This window comes from Martes martes (genome assembly GCF_963455335.1).
Source record: "Martes martes genome assembly, chromosome: 6".
Classification (NCBI taxonomy): domain Eukaryota; kingdom Metazoa; phylum Chordata; class Mammalia; order Carnivora; family Mustelidae; genus Martes; species Martes martes.
Genome location: NC_137893.1, coordinates 29,047,625 through 29,057,297, shown reverse-complemented (window position 1 = coordinate 29,057,297; position 9,673 = coordinate 29,047,625). Strand labels below are relative to the sequence as shown.

The window sequence follows — 9,673 nt, the reverse complement described above, 5'->3', positions numbered from 1 at the left end:
ACCACAAAATGAAATTTGCCCAACTATCTCCAGTAAAACTCACACATTTGATATCTAGACTTTTTTTTCTGAGATCCATCTATAAATATCAAACCATCTACTCAAAATCTCCACCTACATTTCACAAAGATACCTCAAATTAAACAAGTCAAATGAGAGCTATCACCTGTTCTAAATCTTCCCCACTTCCAATGTTCAGTCTAAATAAATGGCACCATCATTTACTCAGTTGCTCAAGCTTGAAACTTGTGAGTCATGCGTGATTTCTTCTACTCCATCAGCCCCAAATCTCACAAATCTGCTTAATAGGGTCCATCTCTATTGGTACAACCATGTCCAGGTCACAATCATTCACAATTTATTGGTAATCTTCAAACATCCATTTGCTAGCAACATCTTTCCTCCTTCAATCCAGTCTCTACAATGCAGAGAGAATAAACTTCAAAAAAATATAATGGAATTTCTCTATTAAAAACTAGGCCATGGCTTTTCATTGTTCCCAGAACAAAAGACAACCTGTTTCAGATGGTAGAAGACACTGCTTGAACAGGGCCCAGCTACCTTTCCAGGAATATACTGTATTACTCTATGAATATCATCTTCATTCCAATGTGGGGATTTTACAATTTTTTTAAATGCTCACCATTCTAATTTTGCATCTTAGCCAAAGATATTGTGTGTTCAAAATGCTATTTTATCCTACATCTATTCTATTCATTTTTTTTTTTCTCAGCTCAAATATTTTTCCCTGAGGCGTCACAAGATAGGCCCTTCCTTTCGGATATGGGTAGTATACTTGTTATGAGTTCTTCTGTACTTGAAACTGTTTGATAATAATTTGAATACTTGAAAATATTTTTAAGCTAAAAATGTCTGCTTTTCACCATGGTATATAACATGGGATATGCCTGTTTTTTCTTTTTTCTTTTTTTTTAAATAACCACCGAATTCTCACCTCTAGCATGTTATCAAAAATTAATATTTCCATGATTAGTATTGAATTTGATTAAGTACATTTTAATATTCTGAAACTTTGTACCTGATCATTATGTGAAAAGTTGTGCAATCTCTTGATTTCTAATTCAAGACTTTACAGATCTGCTGGTCTCATAATGTCATTTACAAAGTTCATATAATACTAAATTCATATTATGTAAATACTTTGATTATTGTATAAGCTGTTGACAGGTCAAACTATGCTCTGTTATTCAGTTTTTAAAACAACAGCAATTACTTGTATTTTTGCTAATGTTTATGATAGAAAATTCTAAAAGATAGGGCACCTGGGTTGGTTCAATCTGTTAAGCATCTGCCTTTAGCTTAGGTCCTGATCCCAGGCTCCTGGGATTGAGCCTTGTATTGTCCCCCTGCTCAAAGGGGAGTCTGCTTCTTCCTCTCCCCATGCCCCTTCCCCGCCTCATGCTCACTCTCTTGCATTCTCTCTCTTTCAAATAAATACATAAAGTCTCAAGAAAAACATTTTAAAAGATTGAAATGTGCAGAGGAGGAGATAATACCTACCTATGTCCTCCTCTCAGATATAAACACTATTAATATTTTGCTTTACATATGTCAGCCACAGATTTCATTTGTGTACTTGTGTATTCTCACTGTGCACTTGAGTGGGAGGTGATATTTCATAACCTTTCAAAAAATTGTTGTTGTAGTTTAATTACTCATTACAATAAACATTTTCATAGTGTGATTCCATCCAGCACTGCAGTTCTCTAGAACAGTTCATTTATCTCTGTCCAACTTCTATATCACTAAGTGTGCCACCACCCCATGGAAGATTTGATGGACATGGACATGAACCCCCTGAGGCTCTAAAACTATTTTTTCTGTTGGGAACTAAGGGCTGACAGAGATGATCACTTTAAGGTGGATAATGATGAAAATGAACACCTTTAAGACAGGTCAGTTTGGCAGCTGGTACAAAGGGTGAATTGCACACTGTTGAATCAGAGGCAATGAATTAGGAAGGGAGTCCAATTAGAGTCACACTGGCAACTTTGAAAATGTCTGAACAGTTTTCCTTGGAGGCTTTGAAATAATTCCACCTGTGATCTTACGTTGAAATGTGGTTCAGGGCCCCTGCATATTAGTGGACAGCACTTAGTAGCTGTGGCATAAGATGCCGAGTCAGAAGATGAAGAGGAAGAGGATGTGAAACTCCTTAGTTTATCTGGAAAGCTTTCTGCCCCTGGAAGTGGTAGCGAGGTTCCACAGATAAAAAGTAAAACTTGCTGCTGATGAAGATGATATGAAGAAGATGATGATGATGATGATTTTGATGATGAGGACGTTGAAGGCAAGTCTTCAGTAAAGAAATCTATATGAGATCCTCCAACTAAAAATGCACGAAAATCAAACTAGAATGGAAAAGACTCAAAACCATCAACACCAAGATCAAAAGGTCATGAATCCTTCAAAAAACAGGAAAAGACTCCCAAAACACTAAAAGGACAGAGTTCTATAGAAGACATTGAAGCAAAAATACAAGTCAGTGTAGAGAAAGGTGGTTTTCTTCCCAAAGCGGAAGCCAAGTCCGTCAGTTATGTGAAGAATTGCTTCCAGGTGACTGACCAAGAGCCTTTTCAAGATCTCTGGCAGTGGAAAAAGTCTCTTTAAGAAAATAGTTTTAACAGTTTATTAAAATTTTGTCTTCATATCTGTAACAGTTGATATCTGGCTGTTCTTTTTAAAATGCAGAGTGAGAACTTTCCCTACCATGTCTGATAAGTGTTGTCCAGGTTCCATTGCCAAGAATGTGTTGTACAAAATGCCTGTTTAGTTTTAAAAATGGAACTCCTCCACTCTTTTTTTGGTTTTAAGTATGTATGGAATGTTATGATAGGACATAGTAGTAGTGGTGGTCAGACAAATGGAAATGGTGGAGACACATAAATTTACTTGTGAAATAAACTCAGTATTTAATAAAGTTAAAAAAATACAATGTAAACATTTTCTCCGTGTGATTTAATAGACTCTTCTAAAGTACACATATGGGCACATGGTGCTTTGTATGGGTAATTGTATTTAACCATTTGGCTTATTTCCAGTTTTTCACTATTAGGAATATCATCAATATGTGACTTACCGTATTTGTATATAAATCTTCTTGTATAACTCTGATTCTGTCCTTAGGATAAAATCCTAACAATTGAATATCAGGATCAAAGTAGGATTTTATTTTATTTTATTTTATTTTATTTTATTATATTGTTACTTCTTAAGGGGCATATGGTTTTATTTTTAAAAGGCAGTAATTGATTTATAAATTGACTAAATTTCATCTTAATAATTTCAAAGTAATTTTACACAAAGTTTAAGTATTTTTTAAATAATTTAAACCTGTACAGTAACCAAATTCTCAACAAAATTAATATTGGTAATCCTATGAATGTATGAAGAAAAAAATCCACTAATAATTACCACATTACTTTAACTAGAGATAAAATTTAGTTTGTAATTTTAATATCTCATCTGTAAGAGATGTGACTAGGTCTGCAATAATACATACAAAGATGTAGTATTTAATTTTTATTCTGTAAAATATCTGTGATTATCACTGTTGTCTACAACTTATATTTGCAAGTGTGACACATGACAGCAATGCTTCAGTGAGTTTTGAAATGTTTCCTCTATCTCACCAATGATTTAGAGTGTACATTTAATAAGAATCTTTTCTAAGTGGTTATGCATAAAGCATGAAAATGTCTGAATGTTCAAAGGAGGCAAAACGATCTCTCTTCCAATTCTTGAAATATATTCGTGGGTTTTTGCTCTAGCAACTGCAAAGTCAGGCATCTGTTACTGTTTGGTGTGGTGTTGAATTTCATGGTTTGTTAATTTTGCAGTTATGTCTACAAAGCTAATAAAAGGAGAATGGGTAAGTCTTTTATACTGCAAAATTCGGACTATCCCTTGGGTAATTTTTCTTCATGAAATTCATTTCACATTCCTCTTTTAAGTGAATGAGATAAGTTTCTTGCTTTTTTAAGTTATCAAAAACTATTATGGGTTACTCAAACTTTAGACTTGTTAAAAATAATAAAACTGTGGCTGCACACCATTAATTCTCCAATATTGGTTACCGAGATTCTTTTACTCTACAGAGGGCAGGATAATATAAAATTTTATATAAAACATATCTCTATACTTCCCCAGTCCATGTGGATACTGTCGTAACGCCCTTTTTATTATTTTCAAAATATATAGCATAATAGTTGATTCCTGGGTAAAAATAAATTCACTTAATGCTATAAACATTTCAATAATCATTCAATAGCAACTAAATGAGCATTCACGGATGCCAGGCACAGGCCCAGCATTTCCAGGGACTGAGGTCCAAAGGTAAAGATCTCTGTGTTTAAAAATTGTGAGTCTAATAAAAGGAGCTATATATACAAGTATATAGAGGTGCGGGGAAATGCAGTAAAAACCCAAGAATGCACCTGAAGTCGTCTTACGTAATCTGATAATGTCCGGAAGTAGATCTCGAACTGGGGTTCTACCGGGAGGAGCAGAAAGCATTATTTGCCTTTCAAGCATACAGGTTGCATACAGGGGATTAGAAATTTAACTCACCCATTACATGGGCTGGATGGAGTACAGATCAAGGAAGGCAGAAGCTATCATTAAAGGATTCTTCCTGCAGCAACAAATCAGGCGGTCACAAGAGGTCTTCCCCAGCAGCTGTTTTAAATATCAAGAATCTACTGGGAGCTCCCCCTATGACTGGCAGACCAGTGATTCTGAGGGAGCTCCTGCGAGCCCCCAGCAGCTACAGCACCAAAGCAAATGCTTCACAGAAGCCTGCTCAGAGCCACTTTGAACATCCCCTAAGCCTGCAGTCGCCTCTGGAGAACAATGATCTCTCCTTTCCTTCCACCTTACATATATACTAATAGTTCCTCATTAGCAGACTCTATCCAGGAATCATACCAAAAAGCGGTATGGGGAATTGTAGATCCTGAATGCAGATGGTGTTGATACTAAGTTGATCACTGAAATAAATGTGTTTGGCTTTGGTATTTGTTAGGATCATATATCCAATAACATGGCTTTCATTACATTTTCTTAGCCATGTAGTATGAATAATGTAGGATCTTAATATAACTTAAATTAATTCTAATGATAGAGTTGAGACTAAGTGATATTTAGAGACTGTAACTTTAGTGTATCCAAAGAGTGCCCCCCCCCCAAACTGGACAATGGCAATTTAATTTTCTTATTAAAATTTTTATTTTCTCTAAATAATAAAAATACTTTCTCAAGTTCTCAGAGTCACTAGGATATGCATGAGTGAGATTTCTTACAAATATATTTTGGCAATGTCCATTTATCTTCATTTCCACTGTCCTAGTCCAGACTGTAATTGTTTGCTGGATAGAATACTGAATTTAGCCTACTGTCTGGTCTTTTTATAACTATCTGGTCCTAAACATCCTTTCTACCTGTTTTCCACATTAATGTCAGAGTGATATTTTTCTCTCCTTTTTTTAAAGATTTATTTATTTATTTGACAGAGAATGAGTCAGGGTAGGTGCAGGGAGCAAGGAGAGAATTTCAGGAAGATTCTCCACTGAGCAGAGTCCAACACTGGGCTTCATCTCAGGACCCTGAGATCATGACCTGAGCTGATATCAAGAGTCATAGGATTAACCGACTGAGCCACCCAGGTGTCTCTGGAGTGATATTTCAAATTGCACATCTGATGGTGTCCTATCCAGACATACCAAGTACATTCTTAGGGAGATACACATTTTATTAGAGAATTTTAGTTCAGCAATTTTTGTAAACTTTCCTCTGATATTGTTTTGTAATTTGCAGTGTTACCTGCAATTACAAATTTCTTTGAACTTCTGACTCTATTTCTAAAATAAAGTTACTCCCTTAAAGTGTGGTAGTAAGGATTAAGTGGTGTGAGCACTAATTCCCTGCATGACAGATATTTGTTCAATAACTTTTTTTTTTAAATCTTTTATATGCTAAAATATCTCTTTCAATAATCGATGATTACTGGATGCCACAAACTAAAATAATAACATGAAGGGTTTTTTTTGCCATTATTATTTAAAAAATTTTTCTATAGATAGAAGTATAATTGACATTCAATAAACTGTATATAAGCCCCAAGAAGCCATGTACCCAAGTATCAAATGTTTACATTATTCTCCCAAAGATGTGAACTTTCTTTCTTTTCCCTAATTATAAGACAATGATTGATTTCTTTTTTGGAACTCTAGATTAGTTTGTAATTTCTAGAATTTTATTTAAATGGAATCAGCAGTACTCATTAAAAATACTATACCTTCTCCATTGTCATGTTTTTGCACTTTTGCCAAAAACCAACTGACCACATTTGTGTGGATTAATTTTTGGACTCTATTTTCTCCCATCAATCTTTCTGACCACACTCATGCCACTAACACACTCTATTACTATAATATGTAGCACTACAGGGTTTTTAAAAAAAAAATTTTATATGGGTTAGTGGGAGTCATTCAACAGTATTTTTTCTTTTTCAAAAATGTTTTAGTAATATTGGTTCCTATGAATTCCATATAAATGTTGGCATTAGTATGTGGATACTTAACAAATTAGGTGATTTTTATTGTGATTCTACTGTATTTATAGATCAATTTGGGGACAACTGACTTATTCAGTGTGCTGAGTCTTTCAATTGATATACCTAGTATATTTATCTATTTATTTGGGTCTTTGAGTCTTTATTTTTGACCCACATTTCCTGCACAATTTTTGTAAGGCTTATAATTCAGCATCTCAATTTTTTAACCTATTATAATGAGTATCTATTTAAATTGTGGTTTCTACATTTTCAGTGTGAGATGCAGAAATAAGTTTTTAAAATATGCTTGTAAGTTGTATTTTATGACTTTCCTAAACTCATTTAGTAATTTCAAGAATTTTGTAGATTATTTAGGATTTTTTTAGATAAGTCTTGCCATGTGTGAATAGGGACAGTTTTATTTCTACCTTCCTTTCCGATTTGCTGTCATTTATTTTCTTTTTCTTTTACTTCTTCATTTATTTTCTTTCACTTATTTTCATTTATTTTCTTAGAGCACTGTTAAAACTTTCCATATGTTGAATAGAAGTGATGAGATTGAACTTTGTGCTTTGTAGCTGATCTTAGAGTTAAAACATTCAATTTTTTATCATACAGTGTGATGTTGAGTGAGAGTATTTTTTAGATACGCTTTATCAGGATAAGAATGTTTCTTCTATTCCAAATTTGCTGAGAATTTTTAACATGAATATGTGTTGAATATTGTCATCTTTTTTCTAGACCAAATGATATGATCATAGTTTGAGATATACAGAAATATTGTGAAGAATAGAGACTTTCTAGATGGCCACACTAATTTTCCTTTATTAACCTCTTACATTAGTTGTTAAATTTGCCACAGCTAATGAATCAATATAAATACATTATTATTTAATAAAGTCCATCTTTTTACAAATTTCCTTAATTTTAATCTAACATCCTTTTTCAGTTATAGGATCTTATCTCCATATTACATTTAGTTATTGTAGCTCCCTAGACTCCATTTGGCTATGATTTTTCTTGTTTTTGATGACCTTGGTAGTGTTGAAGAGTACTGCTCAGACATTTTCTAGTATGTCCTTCAACTTGGATTTGTCTTATATTTCTTCATAAGTAAATAGAGAGACAAGCAAAAGACTAAGTTCTATTCTCATATATCCTATCAAGGTACATGTTATCCTGATTTTTCAGGTTGAATTAATTTTATTAGATTTCTCCATTGTAAAATTATTCTCTCCCTCACCTCTTTCCATACTCTTGTTTTTGAAGGGAAGTTACTATGCACAGTCCACAATTATTGGATGGGAAGTTAGGCTACATCAATTTGAGGGAGGGATATTTGCATAAATTATTTGGAATTTTTCTGCACAAAAGATTTGTGTATTTTCCAGACTTTTATTTATTTAATCATTTTTATATCAATATCAATACAGGATATTTATTTTATAGTAATGTAGTATAATATAATACCACATTATTGATATTATTTATCATATTGTTCCAGATTTGGCCATTGGTATCTCTATCAGTTGGTCTTTGTGTCCCTTTGGCATAGTCTGGTTATTGTGCTTTATTTTGTTTTATTTTCTGGTTTTATGCAAGAAGTCCAAACTCATTTTGTATAGTACATACCCCAGCCCTAGAATAAGCCATTTATTCAAAGACCCTTGGTTCCTTTTATTGAAGAACGATTTTTTAATTTTAATTTTTGAACATCGAACCAGCCTTTCTTTCTGTTATAAGTCCCACTTAAATGTGAGGTTTTATTATATACTGCTAGATTTGATGGACTAATTCTCTTTTTGAGAATTGGTTGTCTGTACTTGTGATGAACATGGGTCTTTGGTTTTATTTTCTTATACATTCTTTGTCTGAATTTGGTATCAAGATAAGTCTGGCCTCAAAAAATGAGTTAAGAAGTATTCCCTTCTTTCTATTTTCTGGTGAATCTTGTATAGAACTGGTGTTATATCTATATTTTAGTGCTTTGTAGAATTCACCAGTGAAAAATCTATACCTAGAATTTTTTGAAGGGGAAGGATTTTAACTGTGAATTTTATTTTCTTAATAGATGTAAGTTCAGGGGTGCCTGGGTGGCTCAGTCAGTTAAGCATCTGACTCTCATTTTGGGTCAGTTAATGATCTCAGGGCTATTAGATCGAGCCCTGGCATCAGGCTCCACACTGGGCATGAAACTTGCCTAAGATTCTCTCTATCCCAACCACCCCTGTCTTTCCCCTTGTCTTAAAAAAAAAAAGAGAGAGAAAAGAAAAGAGATATAAGCCTAGTCATATATAAATATTAAATATATATTTTAATTATATGATATATAATATGTAAATATATATGTTATATAATGTATAAATACAAATTATATATATAACATAGATATATATGACTTGTGTCTTTCAAAACATTTGCTCATTTCATCTACAATTAAATTTATGGGCATAGAATTGGTTGTACTATTCTCTTATTATCCTTTTAATGGTTACAATATCAGTAGTACTTTCTCTTTAAATATTTGGAATAGGGATGCCTGGGTGGCTCAGTGGGTTAAGCAGCTGCCTTCGGCTCAGGTCATGATCCCAACGTCCTGGGATCGAGTCCCACATCGGGCTCCTTGCTTGGCGGGGATCCTGCTTCTCCCTCTGCCTCTGCCTGCCACTCTGCCTGTGCTCACTCTCTCTCTCTCTCTCTCTCTCTGACAAATAAATAAATAAAATCTTAAAAAAATATATTTAGAAAAATCTCTTGGTAAATGATTTCATCAGGAATTTTGTTTATGGATAAATGTTTAAGAATCTATTCAGTTGTCTTAAATGGTAGAATATGCAGATTTTCAATTTTCTTTCTGTCAGTTTTTTTAAATACTTTGGAGAAATTTTCCATTTTAACTTCATTGACAAATTTGTTGCCAAAAACAAGTTCACAATTTTATCTTATTAACTTTTTAATGTCCATAGGTTGTGTGGTAACTGTCTTTTATGTTCTTAATTATAAAAATATTTTATCATTGTTTTCATTCTAAAGTAATATATCTAGGGAATTTTATTAATCCTTTCAAAGAAGTAAGTTGTGGTTTTGTTGATTTTATAT

The 9,673-nt window shown here is 33.3% G+C and overlaps 1 pseudogene across 1 annotated transcript; it reads left to right on the top strand.

Annotated features, from left to right (window-relative positions):
- The first annotated feature begins 1,785 nt into the window (after positions 1 to 1,785).
- On the top strand, positions 1,786 to 2,631 carry LOC308344944 (nucleophosmin-like; annotated as a pseudogene). The gene is made up of 3 exons: positions 1,786 to 1,843; positions 2,123 to 2,322; positions 2,377 to 2,631. The product of its transcript is annotated as a nucleophosmin-like (transcript).
- The last annotated feature ends 7,042 nt before the right edge of the window (positions 2,632 to 9,673 follow it).